We start from the raw sequence: 27713 nt of genomic DNA on the forward strand, positions 1-27713 counted from the left end.
AGAGTGATGGGAGATGCATGAGGCAGATGGGGAGGGGAGAGAGGAGGAAGGAGACAGGCAGGTTATCACCAAGAGAACAATGAGAAGAGGGAGGTGGCCGGAAAGAATCCAGAGAGATGTTAGAGGTGCCATTGGAAGGAAGTTCAGTGGGGGCCAGCCAGTGGGGGCAGAGCCATGGAGAGAGTGGAGACGGGGGGGGTAGCGAGCAGTGGGTGGGGAGCAGTGGCTACCCTCACAGCCTCAAATGTTGTAGCAAGGGTGGCACTTTTCGGCCAGGCTCCTTATTACAGATCCAGCTGAGACAGGGTGGGAGCAGGGCGATAGGGCTTGAGGTTTGAGGTAGGGGTGTGGGTAGAAGTTACCTGGGTCAGACAGGAGAGCAGAGATGAGATCAGTGGGGCTGGGGGGATGGGAGTCGGGACACGTATCAAGTACCAGGTTCTAAGTGTGTCATCTACTTTAACTGAGCTTGTGGGCTGATCACAAGTCCAGTGTTGGGGGTGACACCAACCCTGGAAGAGGGAGGGTGGGAATGCTGAGTCTCCCCAGAGAGGACAAAAGGAGAGTTGCTGCAGGAAAGGTGGAAGGGAAGCACCTGAAGGGCAGGAAAGACAGATGGAGAAGATCACCAAAAGGGCAGGGGTTCACAGATCTGAAACGAGGATGGATGAACTATTGAAAGGGACAAATGACAAGCACTGAGAAAGAGGAGAAGTGGACCAAAGACACCGTCAGAGTCTTGAGAGCCATGAAATGCGGGCGGGGGGAGGGCGTGCGGAGTGTGGCATGGAGAGGCAGGCGAGCCCAGTGCAGGAGGGCTTGTGGGGGGAGAAGGGACTGCCCGGAGGGAGGAGGAGGAGGGCAGGACAGCGGACCAGGGCCCTGTGCATGTCCAGACTGCGTGTGGAGGTGTAGGGAGAGGGGCTGGCAGGAGTGGGGACAGGAGGGTGTGAAGGTCAGAGGGTTGTGATGGAAGGAAAAGGAAGAGAATCAGAGGCCAGGGGGCCTCGAGAGCTGTGTCAGGAGAGAGCACGATGAGGGTCTGGATGGAGATGTGGAAGGTTAGGACAGGGAGCGACGATGTGAGGTCGTGGGCTCTGAGAGATGAGCTCAGCCTGGCTCTGGGTCAGGGGTTGGTGGGCGGAGCCTGTGGACTCAGCACAGTGTGTCACAGTGAGAGTGAGGCAGAGACGACTGAACTGGGCCAGCAGCGGACAGGGGACTGAGGAGGGCACGCAGAGCAGAGGGGATGACTGAGTCCAGCTGGAGGGGTCACAGTGGCAGCTGAGACTGTCACATGTTCAGGGAAGACTGCTCCTTTGCCATGTGTGCAGTAACTGCAAAGCAGCAGAGACCTGGAAATGGGGCCCAGAGGAAGGAGGTTTGGTGAGTCGTCTCCAGCTGGTGGGAGAGTGTGGTGGAGGAGAGGGGGTCTGACAGATCAGACAGTGAGGAAGGTGAGGCGATGGCGCCCAGCAGGAGAGGCTTGTTCAGAGCGTCGGGGAACACACTGTGCCCAGAGGGACGGCAGGGAGCTAGGAGCGAGTGGGTGTGGAGAACCTGCCCCAAAGTGGGCCCAGGGCATGAGGAAGCCCCTGCAGGAGGAAGAGCACAGCGCAGGCCAGGCGAGTGAGGAACTGGGAGAGGTGGGATGGGGCCAGCGCAGGATGAGCAGCTAGAGGCAGTGGCGCGGTGGAGACGGGCAAGGTGAGAAAAAACAGAGAGGGCCCAGAAGCAGCCACCTGTTCCAGAATGGCAGACCGGAAATGCAGGCTCCTTCTGGCTGTTTCCGGAGAGCATGGATGCAGTGGAGCACCGTCTGGACCAGGACGTGGCCGTCAGCAGCAGGGGCATGCCTCCGGAGGAGGGGCAGAGAGGGAAGACCTCATGGGACTGGCAGCAGGTAGCGGATAGGGTGGATGCTGTGCATGAAGTGGAGTACTTCTCAGAGAGCTAAAGAAAAGGCAGAGGATGGGGCAAGGAATGTCCAATCCCCACCCAGTCTGGATAGAGAGAGACCGGCATCCTAGGCGGTGATGAGCAGGGAGCAGACTGGGCAGGCAGTCTACGGGACAAGGGACAGTAGGCACAGGACAGAGAGAAACCTCATGACTGCGGGGACAGCTGCTGACCTCACAATTCCTAAAGAGTGGTCTGTGCGGTACTAAGGCGCATGGTGGGAGCAGAGCAGAGAGGACCAGGTGAGATGCCACGGCCTGGTCTAGGTGAAGACCCAAGACTCCTGGGAGCAGCTGGAGACAGGGCCATGATGACTGGTCACGTGGAGGAAGCAGGCAGCTCTGCACAGGGAGAGATGAGGGAGCCTGCACAGAAACAGCGCAGGGAGCCTCGGGGCTGGAGGAGCGACTCAAGGGGATGGGGTCCCGGGTGGGGAGCAGATAGAATTGGCAGAGGAGTGGCTGGAATTAAAGTTTTATCAACAGTGATTCTGGTATTTACAAGGGACCTCTAAAGGGTGGAGGAGGCCTAGAATGTGGCAGAGACTCCACACAAGGAACCAGGGGAAAACAGGGACCTTCAAACCATAGGTCTAGTCAGAGAAGAAAATGGGGGAGGCAGAGAGGCAAAGGAAGAGAGCGTGGAGGGCAGGATGGTGGAGACTGGCGTTGGGGGCTCAGATCAGGAGGCTGGATGTGGGGAACAGAGGGGCAGGCAGAATGGGACGGAGAACCAGAACAGTCTTAAAGCACAGCTGAGAGGCAAAGTGGGCAAAGGGGAGACAGGAATCATGTCATCAGGGAGCAGGAGAGCAAGGCAATGGGCAGGGGTACATTCCAGGGTCCAAGGAGGAGAGGGCGGAGCAACGGAGGAGGAGAGGGGAGGAGGTGGGGAGGCAGGGGCCCAGTTAAATCTTGTGAGCAGTGGCTGGATTAAAAGGGAAGTGAGAAAAGAAGAGAGTGCCAGGCTAAGGAAAGGGAGCCCTTCAGCAAACCGGGGCCCGAGCCACGGAAGGACTGAACGAGAGACAGCGGGTGGTTCTGGAGAGAAGTGGGCAGGGCAGAGGATGGAAGGCGTGTGAGCTGGCAGAGCAGGTCCCAGGAGGGAGCACCCCCTATGGAGAAGGGATGACCCAGGGCAGTGACGATAGGCATCAGGCAGCACGGAGAGGACACGATGGGCCTAGAGGAGAGGCTGACGCTCTCGCTGGGCCAGGGAGGGAAAGGGGAGGAGTGGATCATGTGAGGAAAGGCCACGGGAAGGAACGTCCACACGGGGTCTTGATGTGGCAGGACAGGAGGGTCACCTGGAAGAGACAGACCAGGTGCTGGGAGGCACCCAGGGAGGACAGAGAGCAGAGGGCATGGGACAGGACACGGGCTGGAGAGCAGCAGGGGGAAGGAGAAGAGAGAAGTGGCAGAGACGCATTCTGGCAGTTGGGCAACCCAGAAGGACTAAGAGTTACAGGGCCAGCCAGTGCGGCCTGAGGCTTGTGGAGGGAGGCATGGAAGGAAAGCAGGGGGCTAGCAGTGGGTGGGAACAGCGGCTGGTGCTGCAGCCTGGAATGTCGTAACTTGGGTAGAGCTTTCGGCCAGGCTCTTCAGTACTACTGATGAGATCTTCTGGGGATGGGGTCAGGAGACAGAGTGGGAGGTGGTATCAGGGGTGGGTAGGGAATGGGTTTCGGTTAGGGTTCAGATGAGGTTTGAGGGAGCTGGACATAGGAGGGGGATGTTTGGGATCAAGGTGGTGGTTATTAGCCAACTTCAGATACTCGGAACATCATGTGGTTTAACTGAGCTTCTAGACGATGCCACGCACAGACTTGGGGTGATGACTATAGGTTGAGGACCGGAAGGACCATGAGTCCACAGAGAGGACAAAGGGGAGTCACTGCAGGAAGGGAGGAAGGGGAAGGTCTGCTCAGTGGAAACACAGAGGGACAGGGAGACTTGGTGGGGGGCGGGGGGCAAGGCTGCCCAGGGGGCGGTGTCAGGTCTGAAATGAAGAGGAGTAAGTTGGAGTAATGGACAGTGCCAGTGCCAAGAAGGACAGGATTGCACCAAAGATACTGTCCCAATGCCTGAGAGTCATAAAGGGTGAGGGATGGGGAGAGGAGTGTTGGCGGGGGTGTGGCTTAACAACAGAAGTGCTCTATGCAGATGGGGGTGTCTGGGGCACATCAGGTGTCAGGGAGCTAACGTGGAAGGTAATGAGGTGGTTTCAGGAGGATAGTGCCGGGCCAGTGTCAGGGGAGCAGTGCTGGGATCTTTGAGGAGCTGGCAAGGGGAGAGTGCAGTCCAGGGAGGCAGGCTGGCCTTCCATACCAGTGATTCTTCCCCGGGTTGGGGGGGGGGTGGTTTTCACCCGCGGGGGGGCTGGGGCATTGACCCCAGGGAGGCCTATCAGAACATCAGAGGGTGAGCAGTGCTCTGCTCCAAACAAAAACAAACCCAAAAACATCCAAAAAGAAAACCCAAAAACATTCCTCAGAGATGCTGCTGATAGGCCAGCCTTGGGGGTCATGCATCCTCGGGTGAGAATCACTGGGGGGAAGGGCAGGTGGAGAGCTGGCAGAGAGGTGAAGGGTGAGCAGATGAGCCCCTGGGTGTGGCAGAGGGAGGCATCAGAGTCCAGACTGTCAGACCTGGAGGCAAAGGACCCAGGATGAGGCAGACAGTGAGCAAATGGATGTAGCCGACAAAGGACTTCAGAGGGGGTGGTTTAGGTTTCACCTTCTGTGGTGGAGAGTGGGGCACCATGGTTGTGTTCCCTGGGCTCAGGAAGCCTGAGGAGCAGGGCTGAGAATGGGAGTGGGAAGCAAAAGGAAGCTGGGTTGTATGTCTCTGAGCAGAGAGCTCCGCGTGGGACGTCCACACGAACAAAGTGCAGACAGGATGGGATGCCCCGTGGAGGACAGCATCTGGGGGAGAGATGACTGAGAGCGGGAAGGGCGAGCACAGTGGACAGCAGGGCCAGGGTCTGTGCAGTTCTAGATGGAGTGTGCAGGTGTCAGGTCAGAGCTGGCAGACGCAGGGACAAGAAGGTGAGAAAAAGGTGCGAGTGAGCGGTGAAAGGACAAGCAGGAGAACCAGGCCGAGACGCCCCAAGAGCTGTGGCAGAGGAGTGCTTGATGAGGGCCTGATGGGAACATGCAAGTTTATGGGGAGCGATATTCCGAGGTCCTGGAGGAGAAATACGGTGTCAGTCCACATGGCTGAGAACGGGATGGTGGGCAGAGCCTGTGGATTCAGGTGTGTCTGCCACAAAGAGGGTTGAAGTGGGGTGAGCAGTGGGTGAGGATCAAGAATGAGCACACAGCAGAGGAGATGATGGAATCCAGTCTGAGACTCACAGTGTAGCTGAAAGAATCTCACAGCTCAGCTAGGAGAGGTTGATGGGTTGTTTTTTTTTTTGTTTTTTTTTTTTACTATGTTGCAGTAGAGAATCAAAGCAGGAGAGACCCTGAAACGAGGAGGATGGGTGGGCAGTCTGCGGGAGGTGGAGAGCATGGAGCGGAAGCGGGGTCCAGCGGGCCAGGAGAGCGAGGGACCTCACGTGACGGCGCCCGGCAGCCAGGGCAGGAGAGACTTGTTGAGAGGAACACGAATGCAGTGCACCAAGAGATGGCTGAGCACGGGCTAGAAGGAGAGATGTGAAGGACCCAGAACTGAGCTGCGGGAGTGGGCCAGGGGCACGAGGAAGCTCGTGGAGGAGGAAGAGCACCGCGCAGGCCAGGCCAGGGAGGAAGTCAGGACAGGAGGGTGAGGTCAGAGCGGGTCAGATGGCAGAGGCGGTGGTGGTTTGGAGATATGGAGACAGCCCTGTCCGCGGAACACCTGCTGAGATGATGAAAGGTCAGGGGGCACCTGGAAGCAGTGACTTTCGCCAAAATGGTAACCCCCAAAGTAGCGTGTTTTGTTGTGAGCTCAGACAGCCTGGATTCACTCCAGCATGCTGGGGACCAAGAAGCTGGCATTCGGGGAGCATAAAGGCAGGTCCAGAAAGAAGTTGGGGGAAAGATTGGCGAATGTGTCGCAAGACTGGCAGCTGGGAGAGGGAGTAGGATGAGATGTTGAGGGGGAAGCAGAGGGGCTCCTGAAGACAACAGCAGGAGAAAGAGTGGAAGAGGGGCCGAGCCAGTCCAGTGGCAACAGGCCTGGAGAGAGACACTGGAGTGTGGGCAGCGGCGGAAGCTATCTTCAGGATAGGAGCTGGGTCGGGCGAATCGATGGAAATAGAAAGAAACAGGTGGTAGTGAAGAGGGGAAAGAATGTCATGAACTTGCTGGGGCTCCACGCAGGTAAAGGGGATACTGCCAGGAAGAGCAGGGCCGCCTGAGAGGCTCCCGGTCCGGGGCTCTGATAGATGTCATGAGGCAGGAGGCTTTTGTGCGGTATTGATGCCAGACAGCAGGAGCAGAGCAGAGCTGAGATATCATCGCTGGGGCCTTTGAAGACCCAAGGTCCTCAGAGCAAAGCGCAAAGGGCCACAGTTGACACAGAGGACAGAGCAGGGTGGCGCCATCAGATAGACCCTGGCAGAGAACCTCAGGGACACCGGCAAGGACCGGGTTGAGCCCAGTGTGTGGATAGCAAACTTGTTCAGTAATGGCATAGGGATGGGTGGGAACTACGGTGGCACCAACATTTGCCGTCCATCACAGAATCGGGGTCGTTGCTATCCCTTGGCTGTTGAAGAGTGGATATTAGCAAGTGACAGAGAGACTGCACAGAGAATCAGGGGAAAGCAGGGATTACCATGGGCAGGAAAGGGCCATAAGAGGAGAGCGCAGTGGGTGGGAGGCTTGAGGGGTGAGGGACTCTGCATCCAGTGGCTGAAACCAAACAACAGAGCAGGAAAGGCCAAAGGGGATGGGAAGCAATTGGAGGGTTGAAAGATATGCACATGGGTGCTGAGAGGGAATGGTGGCCTACAGGGAAAGAGGGGGCTCTCAACCTGTCATCAGGGAGAGCAACGCAATGGGCAGGGACGCACCCTGCTTTCAGTGGAGGAGAGATGAAGCTGTGGAGGCAGCACAGGGACAAGATGGGGAAGTGGGGGCCTGGTGTAAAGTCCCGTGGGCAATGGCTTGATTAAAAGGGAGGAGAGAGGAGGCAGAGAGAGTGCAAGACTGAGGTAAAGGGAGCCAAAGGGAAATGGTCGCTGGGGCCAGTGGGAGGATCAGGCCAGGGACAGTCCAGGACTTAGGGAGAAGAATGAGGCATAGAGGGCAAGGAAAGACCGAGGAGAGCAGGTCACAAGAGGGAGCACCCTCTGTGGAGAAGGGGTGACCCAGTGCAACTTGATGGGCATCAGGAACATTGAGATGAGATCATGGCCCTTCGAGAAGGGCCAGAGAGGGAAAGGGAAGGAATGGATCACACGAGGAACAGTCACAGGAGGGGGTGTCCATGTGGCGGTCTCCGTGCACCACCAAGGGAGGGTCACCTGCCAGCGACAGATGATGGAGAGTGATGGGAGATGCATGAGGCAGATGGGGAGGGGAGAGAGGAGGAAGGAGACAGGCAGGTTATCACCAAGAGAACAATGAGAAGAGGGAGGTGGCCGGAAAGAATCCAGAGAGATGTCAGAGGTGCCATTGGAAGGAAGTTCAGTGAGGGCCAGCCAGTGGGGGCAGAGCCATGGAGAGAGTGGAGACGGGGGGGGGGTAGCGAGCAGTGGGTGGGGAGCAGTGGCTACCCTCACAGCCTCAAATGTTGTAGCAAGGGTGGCACTTTTCGGCCAGGCTCCTTATTACGGATCCAGCTGAGACAGGGTGGGAGCAGGGCGATAGGGCTTGAGGTTTGAGGTAGGGATGTGGGTAGAAGTTACCTGGGTCAGACAGGAGAGCAGAGATGAGATCAGTGGGGCTGGGGGGATGGGAGTCGGGACACGTATCAAGTACCAGGTTCTATGTGTGTCATCTACTTTAACTGAGCTTGTGGGCTGATCACAAGTCCAGTGTTGGGGGTGACACCAACCCTGGAAGAGGGAGGGTGGGAATGCTGAGTCTCCCCAGAGAGGACAAAAGGAGAGTTGCTGCAGGAAAGGTGGAAGGGAAGCACCTGAAGGGCAGGAAAGACAGATGGAGAAGATCACCAAAAGGGCAGGGGTTCACAGATCTGAAACGAGGATGGATGAACTATTGAAAGGGACAAATGACGAGCACTGAGAAAGAGGAGAAGTGGACCAAAGACACCATCAGAGTCTTGAGAGCCATGAAATGCGGGCGGGAGGAGGGCGTGCGGAGTGTGGCATTGAGAGGCAGGCGAGCCCAGTGCAGGAGGGCTTGTGGGGGGAGAAGGGACTGCCCGGAGGGAGGAGGAGGAGGGCAGGACAGCGGACCAGGGCCCTGTGCATGTCCAGACTGTGTGTGGAGGTGTAGGGAGAGGGGCTGGCAGGAGTGGGGGCAGGAGGGTGTGAAGGTCAGAGGGTTGTGATGGAAGGAAAAGGAAGAGAATCAGAGGCCAGGGGGCCTCGAGAGCTGTGTCAGGAGAGAGCACGATGAGGGTCTGGATGGAGACGTGGAAGGTTAGGACAGGGAGCGACGATGTGGGGTCGTGGGCTCTGAGAGATGAGCTCAGCCTGGCTCTGGGTCAGGGGTTGGTGGGCGGAGCCTGTGGATTCAGCACAGTGTGTCACAGTGAGAGTGAGGCAGAGACGACTGAACTGGGCCAGCAGCGGACAGGGGACTGAGGAGGGCACGCAGAGCAGAGGGGATGACTGAGTCCAGCTGGAGGGGTCACAGTGGCAGCTGAGACTGTCACATGTTCAGGGAAGACTGCTCCTTTGCCATGTGTGCAGTAACTGCAAAGCAGCAGAGACCTGGAAATGGGGCCCAGAGGAAGGAGGTTTGGTGAGTCGTCTCCAGCTGGTGGGAGAGTGTGGTGGAGGAGAGGGGGTCTGACAGATCAGACAGTGAGGAAGGTGAGGCGATGGCGCCCAGCAGGAGAGGCTTGTTCAGAGCGTCGGGGAACACACTGTGCTCAGAGGGACGGCAGGGAGCTAGGAGCGAGTGGGTGTGGAGAACCTGCCCCAAAGTGGGCCCAGGGCATGAGGAAGCCCCTGCAGGAGGAAGAGCACAGCGCAGGCCAGGCGAGTGAGGAACTGGGAGAGATGGGATACGGCCAGCGCAGGATGAGCAGCTAGAGGCAGTGGCGCGGTGGAGATGGGCAAGGTGAGAACAAACAGAGAGGGCCCAGAAGCAGCCACCTGTTCCAGAATGGCAGACCGGAAATGCAGGCTCCTTCTGGCTGTTTCCGGAGAGAATGGATGCAGTGGAGCACCGTCTGGACCAGGACGTGGCAGTCAGCAGCAGGGGCATGCCTCTGGAGGAGGGGCAGAGAGGGAAGACCTCATGGGACTTGCAGCAGGTAGCGGATAGGGTGGATGCTGTGCATGAAGTGGAGTACTTCTCAGAGAGCTAAAGAAAAGGCAGAGGATGGGGCAAGGAATGTCCAATCCCCACCCAGTCTGGATAGAGAGAGACTGGCATCCTAGGCGGTGATGAGCAGGGAGCAGACTGGGCAGGCAGTCTACGGGACAAGGGACAGTAGGCACAGGACAGAGAGAAACCTCATGACTGCGGGGACAGCTGCTGACCTCACAATTCCTAAAGAGTGGTCTGTGCGGTACTAAGGCGCATGGTGGGAGCAGAGGAGAGAGGACCAGGTGAGATGCCACGGCCTGGTCTAGGTGAAGACCCAAGACTCCTGGGAGCAGTTGGAGACAGGGCCATGATGACTGGTCACGTGGAGGAAGCAGGCAGCTCTGCACAGGGAGAGACGAGGGAGCCTGCACAGAAACAGCGCAGGGAGACTCGGGGCTGGAGGAGCGACTCAAGGGGATGGGGTCCCGGGTGTGGAGCAGATAGAATTGGCAGAGGAGTGGCTGGAATTAAAGTTTTATCAACAGTGATTCTGGTATTTACAGGGGACCTCTAAAGTGTGGAGGAGGCCTAGAATGTGGCAGAGACTCCACACAAGGAACCAGGGGAAAACAGGGACCCTCAAACCATAGGTCTAGTCAGAGAAGTAAATGGGGGAGGCAGAGAGGCAAAGGAAGAGAGCGTGGAGGGCAGGATGGTGGAGACTGGCGTTGGGGGCTCAGATCAGGAGGCTGGATGTGGGGAACAGAGGGGCAGGCAGAATGGGACGGAGAACCAGAACAGTCTCAAAGCACAGCTGAGAGGCAAAGTGGGCAAAGGGGAGATAGGAATCATGTCATCAGGGAGCAGGAGAGCAAGGCAATGGGCAGGGGTGCATTCCAGGGTCCAAGGAGGAGAGGGCGGAGCAACGGAGGAGGACGGGGGAGGAGGTGGGGAGGGAGGGGCCTGGTGTAAATCCTGTGAGCAGTGGCTGGATTAAAAGGGAAGTGAGAAAAGAAGAGAGTGCCAGGCTAAGGAAAGGGAGCCCTTTAGCAAACCGGGGCCCGAGCCACAGAAGGACTGAACGACAGACAGCGGGTGGTTCTGGAGAGAAGTGGGCAGGGCAGGGGATGGAAGGCGTGTGAGCTGGCAGAGCAGGTCCCAGGAGGGAGCACCCCCTATGGAGAAGGGATGACCCAGGGCAGTGACGATAGGCATCAGGCAGCACGGAGAGGACACGATGGGCCTAGAGGAGAGGCTGACGCTCTCGCTGGGCCAGGGAGGGAAAGGGGAGGAGTGGATCATGTGAGGAAAGGCCACGGGAAGGAACGTCCACACGGGGTCTTGATGTGGCAGGACAGGAGGGTCACCTGGAAGAGACAGACCAGGTGCTGGGAGGCACCCAGGGAGGACAGAGAGCAGAGGGCATGGGACAGGACACAGGCTGGAGAGCAGCAGGGGGAAGGAGAAGAGAGAAGTGGCAGAGACGCATTCTGGCAGTCGGGCAACCCAGAAGGACTTAAGAGTTACAGGGCCAGCCAGTGCGGGCTGAGGCTTGTGGAGGGAGGCGTGGAAGGAAAGCGGGGGGCTAGCAGTGGGTGGGAACAGCGGCTGGTGCTGCAGCCTGGAATGTCGTGACTTGGGTAGAGCTTTCGGCCAGGCTCTTCAGTACTACTGATGAGATCTTCTGGGGATGGGGTCAGGAGACAGAGTGGGAGGTGGTATCAGGGGTGGGTAGGGAATGGGTTTCGGTTATGGTTCAGATGTGGTTTGAGGGAGCTGGACATGGGCGGGAGATGATTGGGATCAAGGTGGTGGTTATTAGCCAACTTCAGATAGTCAGAACATCATGTGGTTTAACTGAGCTTCTGGATGATTCCACGCCCAGTGTTGGGGTGATGACTACAGGTTGAGGACCGGGAGGACCATCAGTCCACAGAGAGGACAAAGGGGAGTCACTGCTGGAAGGGAGGAAGGGGAAGGTCTCCTCAGTGGAAACACAGAGGGACAGGGAGACTTGGCGGGCGGGCGGGGGGGCAATGTTCCCCAGGGGGGCAGTGTCACAGGTCTGAAATGAAGAGAGTAACCTGGGGTAATGGACAGTGCCAGTGCCAAGAAGGACAGGATTGCACCAAAGATACTGTCCCAATGCATGAGAGTCATAAAGGGTGAGGGATGGGGAGAGGAGTGTTGGCAGGGGGTGTGGCTTAACAAGAGAAGTGCTCTAATGCAGAGGGGGGTCTGGGACACGTCAGATGTCAGGGAGCTAACGTGGAAGGTAATGAGGTGGTTCCAGGAGGATAGTGCCGGGCCAGTGTCAGGCGAGCAGTGCTGGGATCTTTGAGGAGCTGGCAAGGGGAGTGTGCAGCCCAGGGAGGCAGGCTGGCCTTCCATACCAGTGATTTTCCCTGGGGTGGGGGGGGTGGTTTTCACCCGTGGGGAGGCTGGGGCATGGACCCCAAGGGAGGCCTATCAGAACATCAGAGGGTGAGCAGTGCTCTGCTCCAAACAAGAACAAACCCAAAAACATCCAAAAAGAAAACACAAAAACATTCCTCAGAGATGCTGCTGATAGGCCAGCCTTGGGGGTCATGCATCCTCGGGTGAGAATCACTGGGGGGAAGGGCAGGTGGAGAGCTGAGCAGAGAGGTGAAGGGTGAGCAGATGAGCCCCTGGGTGTGGCAGAGGGAGGCATCAGAGTCCAGACTGTCAGACTAGGAGGCAAATGACCCAGGACCAGGCAGACAGTGAGCAAATGGATGTAGCCAACAAAGGACTTGAGAGGGGGTGGTTTAGGTTTCACCTTCTGTGGTGGAGAGTGGGGCACCATGGTTGTGTTCCCTGGGCTCAGGAAGCCTGAGGAGCAGGGCTGAGAATGGGAGTGGGAAGCAAAAGGAAGCTGGGTTGTATGTCTCTGAGCAGAGAGCTCCGCGTGGGACATCCACACGAACAAAGTGCAGACAGGGGATGGGATGCCCCGTGGAGGACAGCATCTGGGGGAGAGATGACTGATAGCGGGAAGGGCGAGCACAGTGGACAGCAGGGCCAGGGTCTGTACAGGTCTGGATGGAGTGCGCAGGTGTCAGGTCGGAGCTGGCAGACGCAGGGACAAGAAGGTGAGAAAAAGGTGTGAGTGTGCGGTGAAAGGACAAGCAGGAGAACCAGGCCGAGACGCCCCAAGAGCTGTGGCAGAGGAGTGCTTGTTGAGGGCCTGATGGGAACATGCAAGTTTATGGGGAGCGATTTTCCGAGGTCCTGGAGGAGAAATACGGTGTCAGTCCACATGGCTGAGAACGGGATGGTGGGCAGAGCCTGTGGATTCAGGTGTGTCTGCCACAAAGAGGGTTGAAGTGGGGTGAGCAGTGGGTGAGGATCAAGAATGAGCACACAGCAGAGGAGATGATGGAATCCAGTCTGAGACTCACAGTGTAGCTGAAAGAATCTCACAGCTCAGCTAGGAGAGGTTGATGGGTTTTTTTTTTTTTTTTTTTTTTTTTACTATGTTGCAGTAGAGAATCAAAGCAGGAGAGACCCTGAAACGAGGAGGATGGGTGGGCAGTCTGCGGGAGGTGGAGAGCATGGAGCGGAAGCGGGGTCCAGCGGGCCAGGAGAGCGAGGGACCTCACGTGACGGCGCCCGGCAGCCAGGGCAGGAGAGACTTGTTGAGAGGAACACGAATGCAGTGCACCAAGAGATGGCTGAGCACGGGCTAGAAGGAGAGATGTGAAGGACCCAGAACTGAGCTGCGGGAGTGGGCCAGGGGCACGAGGAAGCTCGTGGAGGAGGAAGAGCACCGCGCAGGCCAGGCCAGGGAGGAAGTCAGGACAGGAGGGTGAGGTCAGAGCGGGTCAGATGGCAGAGGCGGTGGTGGTTTGGAGATATGGAGACAGCCCTGTCCGCGGAACACCTGCTGAGATGATGAAAGGTCAGGGGGCACCTGGAAGCAGTGACTTTCGCCAAAATGGTAACCCCAAAGTAGCGTGTTTTGTTGTGAGCTCAGACAGCCTGGATTCACTCCAGCATGCTGGGGACCAAGAAGCTGGCATTCGGGGAGCATAAAGGCAGGTCCAGAAAGAAGTTGAGGGAAAGGTTGGGGAATGTGTCGCAAGACTGGCAGCTGGGAGAGGGAGTAGGATGAGATGTTGAGGGGGAAGCAGAGGGGCTCCTGAAGACAACAGCAGGAGAAAGAGTGGAAGAGGGGCCGAGCCAGTCCAGTGGCAACAGGCCTGGAGAGAGACACTGGAGTGTGGGCAGCGGCGGAAGCTATCTTCAGGATAGGAGCTGGGTCGGGCGAATCGATGGAAATAGAAACAGGTGGTAGTGAAGAGGGGAAAGAATGTCATGAACTTGCTGGGGCTCCACGCAGGTAAAGGGGATACTGCCAGGAAGAGCAGGGCCGCCTGAGAGGCTCCCGGTCCGGGGCTCTGATAGATGTCATGAGGCAGGAGGCTTTTGTGCAGTATTGATGCCAGACAGCAGGAGCAGAGCAGAGCTGAGATATCATCGCTGGGGCCTTTGAAGACCCAAGGTCCTCAGAGCAAAGCGCAAAGGGCCACAGTTGACACAGAGGACAGAGCAGGGTGGCGCCATCAGATAGACCCTGGCAGAGAACCTCAGGGTCACTGGCAAGGACCAGGTGGAGCCCAGTGTGTGGATAGCAAACTTGTTCAGTAATGGCATAGGGATGGGTGGGAACTACGGTGGCACCAACATTTGCCGTCCATCACAGAATTGGGGTCGTTGCTATCCCTTGGCTGTTGAAGAGTGGACATTAACAAGTGACAGTGAGACTGCACAGAGAATCACGGGAAAGCAGGGATTACCATGGGCAGGAAAGGGCCATAAGAGGAGAGCGCAGTGGGTGGGAGGCTTGAGAGGTGAGGGACTCCGCTTTGGCTGGCTGGAGCCAAACAACAGAGCAGGAAAGGCCAAAAGGGATGAGAAGCAATAGGAGGGTCGTAAGATATGCACATGGGTGCTGAGAGGGAATGGTGGTCTACAGGGAAAGAGGGGGCTCTCAACCTGTCATCAGGGAGAGCAACGCAATGGGCAGGGACGCACCCTGCTTTCAGTGCAGGAGAGATGAAGCAGTGGAGGCAGCACAGGGACAAGATGGGGAAGTGGGGGCCTGGTGTAAAGTCCCGTGGGCAATGGCTTGATTAAAAGGGAGGAGAGAGGAGGCAGAGAGAGTGCAAGACTGAGTTAAAGGGAGCCAAAGGGAAATGGTCGCTGGGGCCAGTGGGAGGATCAGGCCAGGGACAGTCCAGGACTTAGGGAGAAGAATGAGGCATAGATGCAAGGAAAGACTGAGGAGAGCAGGTCACAAGAGGGAGCACCCTCTGTGGAGAAGTGGTGACCCAGTGCAACTTGATGGGCATCAGGAACATTGAGATGAGATCATGGCCCTTCGAGAAGGGCCAGAGAGGGAAAGGGAAGGAATGGATCACACGAGGAACAGTCACAGGAGGGGGTGTCCATGTGGCGGTCTCCGTGCACCACCAAGGGAGGGTCACCTGCCAGCGACAGATGATGGAGAGTGATGGGAGGTGCATGAGGCAGATGGGGAGGGGAGAGAGGAGGAAGGAGACAGGCAGGTTATCACCAAGAGAACAATGAGAAGAGGGAGGTGGCCGGAAAGAATCCAGAGAGATGTCAGAGGTGCCATTGGAAGGAAAGGCCAGCCAGTGGGGGCAGAGCCATGGAGAGGAGTGGAGACGAGGGGGTGGCTAGCAGTGGGTGGGGAGCAGTGGCTACCCTCACAGCCTCAAATGTCGTAGCAAGGGTGGCACTTTTCGGCCAGGCTCCTTATTACGGATCCAGCTGAGACAGGGTGGGAGCACGGCGATAGGGCTTGAGGTTTGAGGTAGGGGTGTGGGTAGAAGTTACCTGGGTCAGACAGGAGAGCAGAGATGAGATCAGTGGGGCTGGGGGGATGGGAGTCGGGACACGCGCCCAGTTCCAGGATCTAGGTGTGTCATCTGCTTTAACTGAGCTTGTGGGCTGATCCAAGTCACTGTTGGGGGTGACACCAACCCTGGAAGAGGGAGGGTGGGAATGCTGAGTCTCCCCAGAGAGGACAAAAGGAGAGTTGCTGCAGGAAAGGTGGAAGAGAAGCACCTGAAGGGCAGGAAAGACAGATGGAGAAGATCACCAAAAGGGCAGGGGTTCACAGATCTGAAACGAGGATGGATGAACTATTGAAAGGGACAAATGACGAGCACTGAGAAAGAGGAGAAGTGGACCAAAGACATCGTCAGAGTCTTGAGAGCCATGAAATGCGGGCGGGGGGAGGGCGTGCGGAGTGTGGCATGGAGAGGCAGGCGAGCCCAGTGCAGGAGGGCTTGTGGGGGGAGAAGGGACTGCCCGGAGGGAGGAGGAGGAGGGCAGGACAGCGGACCAGGGCCCTGTGCATGTCCAGACTGCGTGTGGAGGTGTAGGGAGAGGGGCTGGCAGGAGTGGGGACAGGAGGGTGTGAAGGTCAGAGGGTTGTGATGGAAGGAAAAGGAAGAGAATCAGAGGCCAGGGGGCCTCGAGTGCTGTGTCAGGAGAGGGCGCGATGAGGGTCTGGATGGAGACGTGGAAGGTTAGGACAGAGAGTGACGATGTGGGGTCGTGGGCTCTGAGAGGTGAGCTCAGCCTGGCTCTGGGTCAGGGGTTGGTGGGCGGAGCCTGTGGATTCAGCACAGTGTGTCACAGTGAGAGTGAGGCAGAGACGACTGAACTGGGCCAGCAGCGGACAGGGGACTGAGGAGGGCACGCAGAGCAGAGGGGATGACTGAGTCCAGCTGGAGGGGTCACAGTGGCAGCTGAGACTGTCACATGTTCAGGGAAGACTGCTCCTTTGCCATGTGTGCAGTAACTGCAAAGCAGCAGAGACCTGGAAATGGGGCCCAGAGGAAGGAGGTTTGGTGAGTCGTCTCCAGCTGGTGGGAGAGTGTGGTGGAGGAGAGGGGGTCTGACAGATCAGACAGTGAGGAAGGTGAGGCGATGGCGCCCAGCAGGAGAGGCTTGTTCAGAGCGTCGGGGAACACACTGTGCCCAGAGGGACGGCAGGGAGCTAGGAGCGAGTGGGTGTGGAGAACCTGCCCCAAAGTGGGCCCAGGGCATGAGGAAGCCCCTGCAGGAGGAAGAGCACAGCGCAGGCCAGGCGAGTGAGGAACTGGGAGAGGTGGGATGTGGCCAGCGCAGGATGAGCAGCTAGAGGCAGTGGCGCGGTGGAGATGGGCAAGGTGAGAACAAACAGAGAGGGCCCAGAAGCAGCCACCTGTTCCAGAATGGCAGACCAGAAATGCAGGCTCCTTCTGGCTGTTTCCGGAGAGCATGGATGCAGTGGAGCACCGTCTGGACCAGGACGTGGCCGTCAGCAGCAGGGGCATGCCTCCGGAGGAGGGGCAGAGAGGGAAGACCTCATGGGACTGGCAGCAGGTAGCGGATAGGGTGGATGCTGTGGATGAAGTGGAGTACTTCTCAGAGAGCTAAAGAAAAGGCAGAGGATGGGGCAAGGAATGTCCAATCCCCACCCAGTCTGGATAGAGAGAGACTGGCATCCAAGGCGGTGATGAGCAGGGAGCAGACTGGGCATGCAGTCTATGGGACAAGGGACAGTAGGCACACGACAGAGAGAAACCTCATGACTGCGGGGACAGCTGCTGACTCACAACTCCTAAAGAGTGGTCTGTGCAGTACTAAGGCGCATGGTGGGAGCAGAGCAGAGAGTACCAGGTGAGATGCCACGGCCTGGTCTTGGTGAAGACCCAAAGCTCCTGGGAGCAGCTGGAGACAGGGCCATGATGACTGGTCACGTGGAGGAAGCAGGCAGCTCTGCACAGGGAGAGACGAGGGAGCCTGCACAGAAACAGCGCAGGGAGCCTTGGGGCTGGAGGAGCGACTCAAGGGGATGGGGTCCCGGGTGGGGAGCAGATAGAATTGGCAGAGGAGTGGCTGGGAATTAAAGTGGTATCAACAGTGCTTCTGGTATTTACAGGGGACCTCTAAAGGGTAGAAGAGGCCTAGAATGTGGCAGAGACTCCACACAAGGAACCAGGGGGGAAAACGGGGACCTTCAAAACATAGGTCTAGACAGGGAAGAAAATGGGGGAGGCAGAGAGGCAAAGGAAGAGAGCGTGGAGGGCAGGATGGTGGAGACTGGCGTTGGGGGCTCAGATCAGGAGGCTGGATGTGGGGAACAGAGGGGCAGGCAGAATGGGACGGAGAACCAGAACAGTCTTAAAGCACAGCTGAGAGGGAAAGCGGGCGAAGGGGAGATCCGAACCATGTCATCAGGGAGCAGGAGAGCAAGGCAATGGGCAGGGGTGCATTCCAGGGTCCAAGGAGGAGAGGGCGGAGCAACGGAGGAGGAGAGGGGAGGAGGTGGGGAGGCAGGGGCCTGGTGTAAATCCTGTGAGCAGTGGCTGGATTAAAAGGGAAGTGAGAAAAGAAGAGAGTGCCAGGCTAAGGAAAGGGAGCCCTTTAGCAAACCGGGGCCCGAGCCACGGAAGGACTGAACGAGAGACAGCGGGTGGTTCTGGAGAGAAGTGGGCAGGGCAGGGGATGGAAGGCGTGTGAGCTGGCAGAGCAGGTCCCAGGAGGGAGCACCCCCTATGGAGAAGGGATGACCCAGGGCAGTGAAGACAGGCATCAGGGAGCACGGGGAGGAGACGATGAGCCTAGAGGAGAGGCTCACGCTCTCGCTGGGCCAGGGAGGGGAAGGGGAGGAGAGGATCACGTGAGGAAAGGCCACGGGAAGGAATGTCCACATGGGGTCTTGATGTGGCAGGACAGGAGGGTCACCTGGCAGAGACAGACCAGGTGCTGGGAGGCACCCAGGGAGGACAGAGAGCAGAGGGCAGGGGAAGGGACACGGGCTGGAGAGCAGCAGGGGAAAGGAGAAGAGGGAAGTGGCAGAGACGCATTCTGGCAGTTGGGCAACCCAGAAAGACTTAGAGTTGCAGGGCCAGCCAGTGCGGGCTGAGGCTTGTGGATGGAGGCGTGGAAGGAAAGGTGGGAGGCTAGCAGTGGGTGGGAACAGCGGCTGGTGCTGCAGCCTGGAATGTCGTGACTGGGGTAGACCTTTCGGCCAGGCTCTTCAGTACTACGGATGAGATCTTCTGGGGATGGGGTCAGGAGACAGAGTGGGAGGTGGTATCAGGGGTGGGTAGGGAATGGGTTTGGGTTGGGATTCAGGTCAGGTTTGACACAGCTCAACATGGGAGCGGGATGTTTGGGATCAAGGTGCGGGGTAGGGGGGCGGTTATGAGCCAGCCTCACATACTGGGAAGATTATGTGGTTAACATGAGCTTCTGGAATGATGCCACACCCAGTGTTGGGGTGATGACTACAGGTTGAGGACCGGGAGGACCAGTGAATCCACAGAGAGGACAAAGGGGAGTCACTGCAGGAAGGGAGGAAGGGGAAGGTCTGCTCAGTGGAAACACAGAGGGACAGGGAGACTGGGGTGGGGGGCAAGGCGTCCCAGGGGGGCGGTGTCACAGGTCTGAAATGAGGAGGAGTAAGTTGGGGTAATGGACAGTGGCAGTGCCAAGAAGGACAGGTTTGCACCAAAGATACTGTCCCAATGCATGAGAGTCATAAAGGGTGAGGGATGGGGAGAGGAGTGTTGGCAGGGGGTGTGGCTTAACAAGAGAAGTGCTCTAATGCAGAGGGGGGTCTGTGGCACGTCAGGTGTCAGGGAGCTAACGTGGAAGGGAACGAGGTGGTTCCAGGAGGACAGTGCCGGGCCAGTGTGAGGGGAGCTGTGCTGGGACCTTAGAGGAGCTGGCAAGGGGAGAGTGCAGCCCAGGGAGGCAGGCGGCCTTCCACACCAGTGATTCTTCCCCGGGGTGGGGGGGGGGTGGTTTTCACCCGCGGGGGGGCTGGGGCATGGACCCCAAGGGAGGCCTATCAGAACATCAGAGGGTGAGCAGTGCTCTGCTCCAAACAAAAACAAACCCAAAAACATCCAAAAAGAAAACCCAAAAACATTCCTCAGAGATGCTGCTGATAGGCCAGCCTTGGGGGTCATGCATCCTCGGGTGAGAATCACTGGGGGGAAGGGCAGGTGGAGAGCTGAGCAGAGAGGTGAAGGGTGAGCAGATGAGCCCCTGGGTGTGGCAGAGGGAGGCATCAGAGTCCAGACTGTCAGACGTGGAGGCAAAGGACTAGGGCCAGGCAGACAGTGAGCAAATGGATGTAGCCGACAAAGGACTTGAGAGGGGGTGGTTTAGGTTTCACCTTCTGTGGTGGAGAGTGGGGCACCATGGTGTTGTTCCCTGGGCTCAGGAAGCCTGAGGAGCAGGGCTGAGAATGGGAGTGGGAAGCAAAAGGAAGCTGGGTTGTATGTCTCTGAGCAGAGAGCTCCGGGTGGGACGTCCACACGAACAAAGTACAGACAGGGGATGGGACGCCCCGTGGAGGACAGCATCTGGGGGAGAGATGACTGAGAGCGGGAAGGGCGAGCACAGTGGACAGCAGGGCCAGGGTCTGTGCAGGTCTGGATGGAGTGCGCAGGTGTCAGGTCGGACCTGGCAGACGCAGGGACAAGAAGGTGAGAAAAAGTTGCGAGTGTGCGGTGAAAGGACAAGCAGGAGAACCAGGCCGAGACGCCCCAAGAGCTATGGTAGAGGAGTGTTTGATGAGGGCCTGATCTCCAAAATGGTAACCCCCAAAGTAGTGTGTTTTGTTGTGAATTCAGACAGCCTGGATTCACTCCAGCATGCTGGAGACCAAGAAGCTGGCATTCGGGGAGCATAAAGGCAGGTCCAGAAAGAAGTTGGGGGAAAGATTGGCAAATGTGTCGCAAGACTGGCAGCTGGGAGAGGGAGTAGGATGAGATGTTGAGGGGGAAGCAGAGGGGCTCCTGAAGACAACAGCAGGAGAAAGAGTGGAAGAGGGGCCGAGCCAGTCCAGTGGCAACAGGCCTGGAGAGAGACACTGGAGTGTGGGCAGCGGCGGAAGCTATCTTCAGGATAGGAGCTGGGTCGGGCGAATCGATGGAAATAGAAAGAAACAGGTGGTAGGGAAGAGGGGAAAGAATGTCATGAACTTGCTGGGGCTCCGCGCAGGTAATGGGGATACTACCAGGAAGAGCAGGGCCGCCTGAGATGCTCCCGGTCCGGGGCTCTGATAGATGTCATGAGGCAGGAGGCTTTTGTGCGGTATTGATGCCAGACAGCAGGAGCAGAGCAGAGCTGAGATATCATCGCTGGGGCCTTTGAAGACCCAAGGTCCTCAGAGCAAAGCGCAAAGGGCCACAGTTGACACAGAGGACAGAGCAGGGTGGCGCCATCAGATAGACCCTGGCAGAGAACCTCAGGGTCACTGGCAAGGACCAGGTGGAGCCCAGTGTGTGGATAGCAAACTTGTTCAGTAATGGCATAGGGATGGGTGGGAACTACGGTGGCACCAACATTTGCCGTCCATCACAGAATTGGGGTCGTTGCTATCCCTTGGCTGTTGAAGAGTGGACATTAACAAGTGACAGAGAGACTGCACAGAGAATCAGGGGAAAGCAGGGATTACCGGGGGCAGGAAAGGGCCATAAGAGGAGAGCGCAGTGGGTGGGAGGCTTGAGAGGTGAGGGACTCCGCTTTGGCTGGCTGGAGCCAAACAACAGAGCAGGAAAGGCCAAAAGGGATGGGAAGCAATAGGAGGGTCGTAAGATATGCACATGGGTGCTGAGAGGGAATGGTGGCCTACAGGGAAAGAGGGGGCTCTCAACCTGTCATCAGGGAGAGCAACGCAATGGGCAGGGACGCACCCTGCTTTCAGTGCAGGAGAGATGAAGCAGTGGAGGCAGCACAGGGACAAGATGGGGAAGTGGGGGCCTGGTGTAAAGTCCCGTGGGCAATGGCTTGATTAAAAGGGAGGAGAGAGGAGGCAGAGAGAGTGCAAGACTGAGGTAAAGGGAGCCAAAGGGAAATGGTCGCTGGGGCCAGTGGGAGGATCAGGCCAGGGACAGTCCAGGACTTAGGGAGAAGAATGAGGCATAGATGCAAAGAAAGACTGAGGAGAGCAGGTCACAAGAGGGAGCACCCTCTGTGGAGACGTGGTGACCCAGTGCAACTTGATGGGCATCAGGAACATTGAGATGAGATCATGGCCCTTCGAGAAGGGCCAGAGAGGGAAAGGGAAGGAATGGATCACACGAGGAACAGTCACAGGAGGGGGTGTCCATGTGGCGGTCTCCGTGCACCACCAAGGGAGGGTCACTGCCAGCGACAGATGATGGAGAGTGATGGGAGGTGCATGAGGCAGATGGGGAGGGGAGAGAGGAGGAAGGAGACAGGCAGGTTATCACCAAGAGAACAATGAGAAGAGGGAGGTGGCCGGAAAGAATCCAGAGAGATGTCAGAGGTGCCATTGGAAGGAAGTTCAGTGGGGGCCAGCCAGTGGGGGCAGAGCCATGGAGAGGAGTGGAGACGGGGGGTGGCTAGCAGTGGGTGGGGAGCAGTGGCTACCCTCACAGCCTCAAATGTTGTAGCAAGGGTGGCACTTTTCCGCCGGGCTCCTTATTACAGATCCAGCTGAGACAGGGTGGGAGCTGGGCGATAGGGCTTGGGGTTTGGGGTTTGGGGAAGTGGTGTGGGTAGAAGTTGACTGGGTCAGACAGGAGAGCAGAGATGAGATCACGGGGCTGGGGGGATGGGAGTCGGGACACGTGCCCAGTTCCAGGATCTAGGTGTGTCATCTACTTTAACTGAGCTTGTGAGCTGATCACAAGTCCAGTGTTGGGGGTGACACCAACCCTGGAAGAGGGAGGGTGGGAATGCTGAGTCTCCCCAGAGAGGACAAAAGGAGAGTTGCTGCAGGAAAGGTGGAAGGGAAGCACCTGAAGGGCAGGAAAGACAGATGGAGAAGATCACCAAAAGGGCAGGGGTTCACAGATCTGAAACGAGGATGGATGAACTATTGAAAGGGACAAATGACGAGCACTGAGAAAGAGGAGAAGTGGACCAAAGACACCGTCAGAGTCTTGAGAGCCATGAAATGCGGGCAGGAGGAGGGCGTGCAGAGTGTGGCATGGAAGGCAGGCGAGCCCAGTGCAGGAGGGCTTGTGGGGGGAGAAGGGACTGCCCGGAGGGAGGAGGAGGAGGGCAGGACAGCGGACCAGGGCCCTGTGCATGTCCAGACTGCGTGTGGAGGTGTAGGGAGAGGGGCTGGCAGGAGTGGGGGCAGGAGGGTGTGAAGGTCAGAGGGTTGTGATGGAAGGAAAAGGAAGAGAATCAGAGGCCAAGGGATCTCGAGAGCTGTGTCAGGAGAGGGCGCGATGAGGGTCTGGATGGAGACGTGGAAGGTTAGGACAGGGAGCGACGATGTGGGGTCGTGGGCTCTGAGAGATGAGCTCAGCCTGGCTCTGGGTCAGGGGTTGGTGGGCGGAGCCTGTGGATTCAGCACAGTGTGTCACAGTGAGAGTGAGGCAGAGACGACTGAACTGGGCCAGCAGCGGACAGGGGACTGAGGAGGGCACGCAGAGCAGAGGGGATGACTGAGTCCAGCTGGAGGGGTCACAGTGGCAGCTGAGACTGTCACATGTTCAGGGAAGACTGCTCCTTTGCCATGTGTGCAGTAACTGCAAAGCAGCAGAGACCTGGAAATGGGGCCCAGAGGAAGGAGGTTTGGTGAGTCGTCTCCAGCTGGTGGGAGAGTGTGGTGGAGGAGAGGGGGTCTGACAGATCAGACAGTGAGGAAGGTGAGGCGATGGCGCCCAGCAGGAGAGGCTTGTTCAGAGCGTCGGGGAACACACTGTGCCCAGAGGGACGGCAGGGAGCTAGGAGCGAGTGGGTGTGGAGAACCTGCCCCAAAGTGGGCCCAGGGCATGAGGAAGCCCCTGCAGGAGGAAGAGCACAGCGCAGGCCAGGCAGTGAGGAACTGGGAGAGGTGGGATGTGGCCAGCGCAGGATGAGCAGCTAGAGGCAGTGGCGCGGTGGAGATGGGCAAGGTGAGAACAAACAGAGAGGGCCCAGAAGCAGCCACCTGTTCCAGAATGGCAGACCGGAAATGCAGGCTCCTTCTGGCTGTTTCCGGAGAGCATGGATGCAGTGGAGCACCGTCTGGACCAGGACGTGGCCGTCAGCAGCAGGGGCATGCCTCCGGAGGAGGGGCAGAGAGGGAAGACCTCATGGGACTGGCAGCAGGTAGCGGATAGGGTGGATGCTGTGGATGAAGCGGAGTACTTCTCAGAGAGCTAAAGAAAAGGCAGAGGATGGGGCAAGGAATGTCCAATCCCCACCCAGTCTGGATAGAGAGAGACTGGCATCCTAGGTGGTGATGAGCAGGGAGCAGACTGGGCATGCAGTCTATGGGACAAGGGACAGTAGGCACACGACAGAGAGAAACCTCATGACTGCGGGGACAGCTGCTGACTCACAACTCCTAAAGAGTGGTCTGTGCGGTACTAAGGCGCATGGTGGGAGCAGAGCGGACCAGGTGAGATGCCACGGCCTGGTCTTGGTGAAGACTCAAGGCTCCTGGGAGCAGCTGGAGACAGGGCCATGATGACTGGTCACGTGGAGGAAGCAGGCAGCTCTGCACAGGGAGAGACGAGGGAGCCTGCACAGAAACAGCGCAGGGAGCCTCGGGGCTGGAGGAGCGACTCAAGGGGATGGGGTCCCGGGTGTGGAGCAGATAGAATTGGCTGAGGAGTGGCTGGGAATTAAAGTGGTATCAACAGTGCTTCTGGTATTTACAAGGGACCTCTAAAGGGTGGAGGAGGCCTAGAATGTGGCAGAGACTCCACACAAGGAACGAGGGGAAAACAGGGACCTTCAAACCATAGGTCTAGTCAGAGAAGAAAATGGGGGAGGCAGAGAGGCAAAGGAAGAGAGCGTGGAGGGCAGGATGGTGGAGACTGGCGTTGGGGGCTCAGATCAGGAGGCTGGATGTGGGGAACAGAGGGGCAGGCAGAATGGGACGGAGAACCAGAACAGTCTTAAAGCACAGCTGAGAGGGAAAGCGGGCGAAGGGGAGATCCGAACCATGTCATCAGGGAGCAGGAGAGCAAGGCAATGGGCAGGGGTGCATTCCAGGGTCCAAGGAGGAGAGGGCGGAGCAACGGAGGAGGAGAGGGGAGGAGGTGGGGAGGCAGGGGCCCAGTTAAATCCTGTGAGCAGTGGCTGGATTAAAAGGGAAGTGAGAAAAGAAGAGAGTGCCAGGCTAAGGAAAGGGAGCCCTTTAGGAAACCGGGGCCCGAGCCATGGAAGGACTGAACGAGAGACAGCAGGTGGTTCTGGAGAGAAGTGGGCAGGGCAGGGGATGGAAGGCGTGTGAGCTGGCAGAGCAGGTCCCAGGAGGGAGCACCCCCTATGGAGAAGGGATGACCGAGGGCAGTGAAGACAGTCATCAGGGAGCACGGAGAGGACACGATGGGCCTAGAGGAGAGGCTGACGCTCTCGCTGGGCCAGGGAGGGGAAGGGGAGGAGTGGGTCATGTGAGGAAAAGCCACGGAAAGGAATGTCCACATGGGGTCTTGATGTGGCAGGACAGGAGGGTCACCTGGCAGAGACAGACCAGGTGCTGAGAGGCACCCAGGGAGGACAGAGAGCAGAGGGCAGGGGAAGGGACACGGGCTGGAGAGCAGCAGGGGGAAGGAGAAGAGGGATATGGCAGAGAGGCATTCTTGCAGACAGGCCACCCAGACAGACTTAGAGTTACAGGGCCAGCCAGTGAGGGCTGAGGCTTGTGGATGGAGGCGTGGAATGAAAAGGGGGCTAGCGGTGGTTGGGAGCAGCGGCTGCTGCAGCCTGGAATGTTGTGACTGGGGTAGAACTTTCAGCCAGGGTCTTCAGTACTATGGATGAGATCTTCTGGGGATGGGGTCAGGAGACAGAGTGGGAGGTGGTGTCAGGGGTGGGTAGGGAATGGGTTTGGGTTGGGGTTCAGGTCAGGTTTGAGAGAGCTGGACGTGGGAGCGGGATGTTTGGGATCAAGGTGCGGGGTAAGGGGGTGGTTATGAGCCTACTTCAGATAATGGGAACATCATGTGCTTTAACTGAGCTTCTGGACTGTTGACACGCCCAGTGTTGGGGTGATGACTACAGGTTGAAGATTGGGAGGACCAGTGAGTCCACAGAGAGAACAAAGGGGAGTCACTGCAGGAAGGGAGGAAGGGGAAGGTCTGCTCAGTGGAAACACAGAGGGACAGGGAGACTTTGGGGGGGGCACGGCTCCTCAGGGGGGCGGTGTCACAGGTCTGAAATGAAGAGGAGTAACCTGGGGTAATGGACAGTGCAAGTGCCAAGAAGGACAGGTTTGCACCAAAGATACTGTCCCAATGCCTGAGAGTCATAAAGGGTGAGGGATGGGGAGAGGAGTGTTGGCAGGGGGTGTGGCTTAACAAGAGAAGTGCTCTAATGTAGACAGGGGTCTGTGGCCGTCTGGTGTCAGGGAGCTAACATGGAAGGGAACGAGGTGGTTCCAGGAAGACAGTGCCGGGCCAGTGTCAGGGGAGCCGTGCTGGGATCTTTGAGGAGCTGGCAAGGGGAGAGTACAGCCCAGGGAGGCAGGCTGGCCTTCTACACTAGTGATTCTTCCCCGGGGTGGGGGGGGGTGGTTTTCACCCGCGGGGGGGCTGGGGCATGGACCCCAAGGGAGGCCTATCAGAACATCAGAGGGTGAGCAGTGCTCTGCTCCAAACAAAAACAAACCCAAAAACATCCAAAAAGAAAACCCAAAAACATTCCTCAGAGATGCTGCTGATAGGCCAGCCTTGGGGGTCATGCATCCTCGGGTGAGAATCACTGGGGGGAAGGGCAGGTGGAGAGCTGGGCAGAGAGGTGAAGGGTGAGCAGATGAGACCCCAGGTGGGGCAAAGGGAGGCATCAGAATCTAGATGTCAGACTTGGAGGCAAAGGACCCAGGACCAGGCAGACAGCGAATAAATGAATGTAGCCGACAAGGCACCTGAATGAAGGGGGGTGGGGGGTAGGATGAGGGGTGGTTTACTGTCAGTGAGTTGGGAGTAGATTGCAAGCATGGTGTCCCTGAGCTTAAAGTTTAAAACTCTTTAGTAGGGTCAAGGGAGTTGGAAGTGATGACTGAAAGGAAGGAGCATTGTGTGTATTTGTGCAGAGAACACCAGAGGAGATGTCCACAGGATGGAAGGGGTACGGGGGTGGGAGAGATTAGTGCAGAAGAGCTTCTGGGGGAGAGATGACTGCTAGGAGGGAGGAGGGCAGGAGGGCGGGCAGCAGGGCCAGCAGGTCGTGTGCATTTGTGCAGAGAACTCCAGAAGGGACGCCCACCTGATGGAAGTAGCGGCGGGGGTGGGAGAGGTGACTGCTAGGAAGGAGGAGGAGAGCGGGAGCGCGGACAGCCGGCCCAGAGCTCTGTGCAGGTCTGGACAGAGGGTGGAGGTGTCAGGAAGGGGGCTGGCAGGTGTGGGGGCAAGCGGGTGAGAAGAAGGTGAGAGCGCTGTGCTGAAAGGAAAAGTAGGAGAATCAGACACCGTGGAATCCCGAGACCTGATCAGAAGAGTGTGAGACAAGGGTGTGGACGGAAACACAAAAGATTATAGGGAGGGGCGACATGGGGTCCTGGCGCCCAGGAGGTGAGCTCAGCCTGGTACATGAGGGTGGGCTGGAAGGCAGAGTGTGGATTCAGCACAGTGTATCCCAGTGCTAAAGCAGAGAGGACTGAACTGGGTTGAGTAGAAGGTGAGGATCAAGAAGGATGCACAGGACAGAGAATGAGCTGGCAGGTTCAGACAGTAGCCTCTTTAAAGAGTGTCACATGACTAAGGTTGGACAGTTTCTTCTGCACTTGTGCAGTAGAGAAGGAAGTCAAGAGAGATGATGAAATCAGGCCCCAGGGGTAGGTGGGATTAGGTGAGCATTCTGAAACAGGTGGTAGAGGAGAGGAGGTCTAATGGGTGAGAAGAGTGAGGAAGGTGAGGCAATGGCACCTGTTATCTAGGGTGGGAGAGGGTGTTGAGAGGGTCAGGCAACACAGTGCATGAAGTGTGACAGCCAAGCAGCAAAAGGGTGGAGCTGGATGTCCATCCGGAGCTCTGCCCCCAGGAGTGGGCCAGGGCAGCGAGCAAGCCCGCACAGGAGGCAGAGGACAGCACGGCTGGGGCCAGGGCGGAACACGGGAGAAGTGGATGAGGCAGAGGGGGATGAGCTGGCAGAGGCAGTGGGCTGCAGGAAGTGTTTGAAACAAGCCTGTCAGAGCAGAGCATGACTAGATGAAACGATACAAGGTGAGACAGAAGCCTGAGGGACCTGACAAGGCAGGTACTTAGGGATGAATGGGGACAGCATACAGAGCCACTACAGTGTTGCAGATCAAGAGCTGGCTACAGGGGAGCATGAGGGAGGCTCAACGAGAGAGCAGATATCAAGGAAAAGCCCACTGCCCCTGTGGGCAAGTGGTCGGGGAGCAGGATGGCGT

At 57.8% G+C, this 27713-nt stretch overlaps 2 protein-coding genes across 8 annotated transcripts in view; one reads left to right on the forward strand and one right to left on the reverse strand.

Annotated features, from left to right (window-relative positions):
- The window catches only part of MEST (mesoderm specific transcript), a 92792-nt gene that overhangs the window by 60630 nt on the left and 4449 nt on the right, over positions 1–27713 (forward strand). For all 4 annotated transcript variants that reach the window (XM_042248842.2, XM_042248840.2, XM_060414839.1 and 1 more), the window contains exon 12: positions 1–27713. This exon is cut by the window's left edge and continues 43776 nt beyond it; it is cut by the window's right edge and continues 4449 nt beyond it. The gene's annotated coding sequence lies outside the window, so the exon portion shown is untranslated.
- Positions 1–27713, reverse strand: part of COPG2 (COPI coat complex subunit gamma 2) — a 163228-nt gene that overhangs the window by 42588 nt on the left and 92927 nt on the right. The gene's annotated exons all lie outside the window — the stretch shown is intronic.

The sequence above is a fragment of the Ovis aries genome, chromosome 4, assembly GCF_016772045.2.
Source record: "Ovis aries strain OAR_USU_Benz2616 breed Rambouillet chromosome 4, ARS-UI_Ramb_v3.0, whole genome shotgun sequence".
NCBI lineage: Eukaryota > Metazoa > Chordata > Mammalia > Artiodactyla > Bovidae > Ovis > Ovis aries.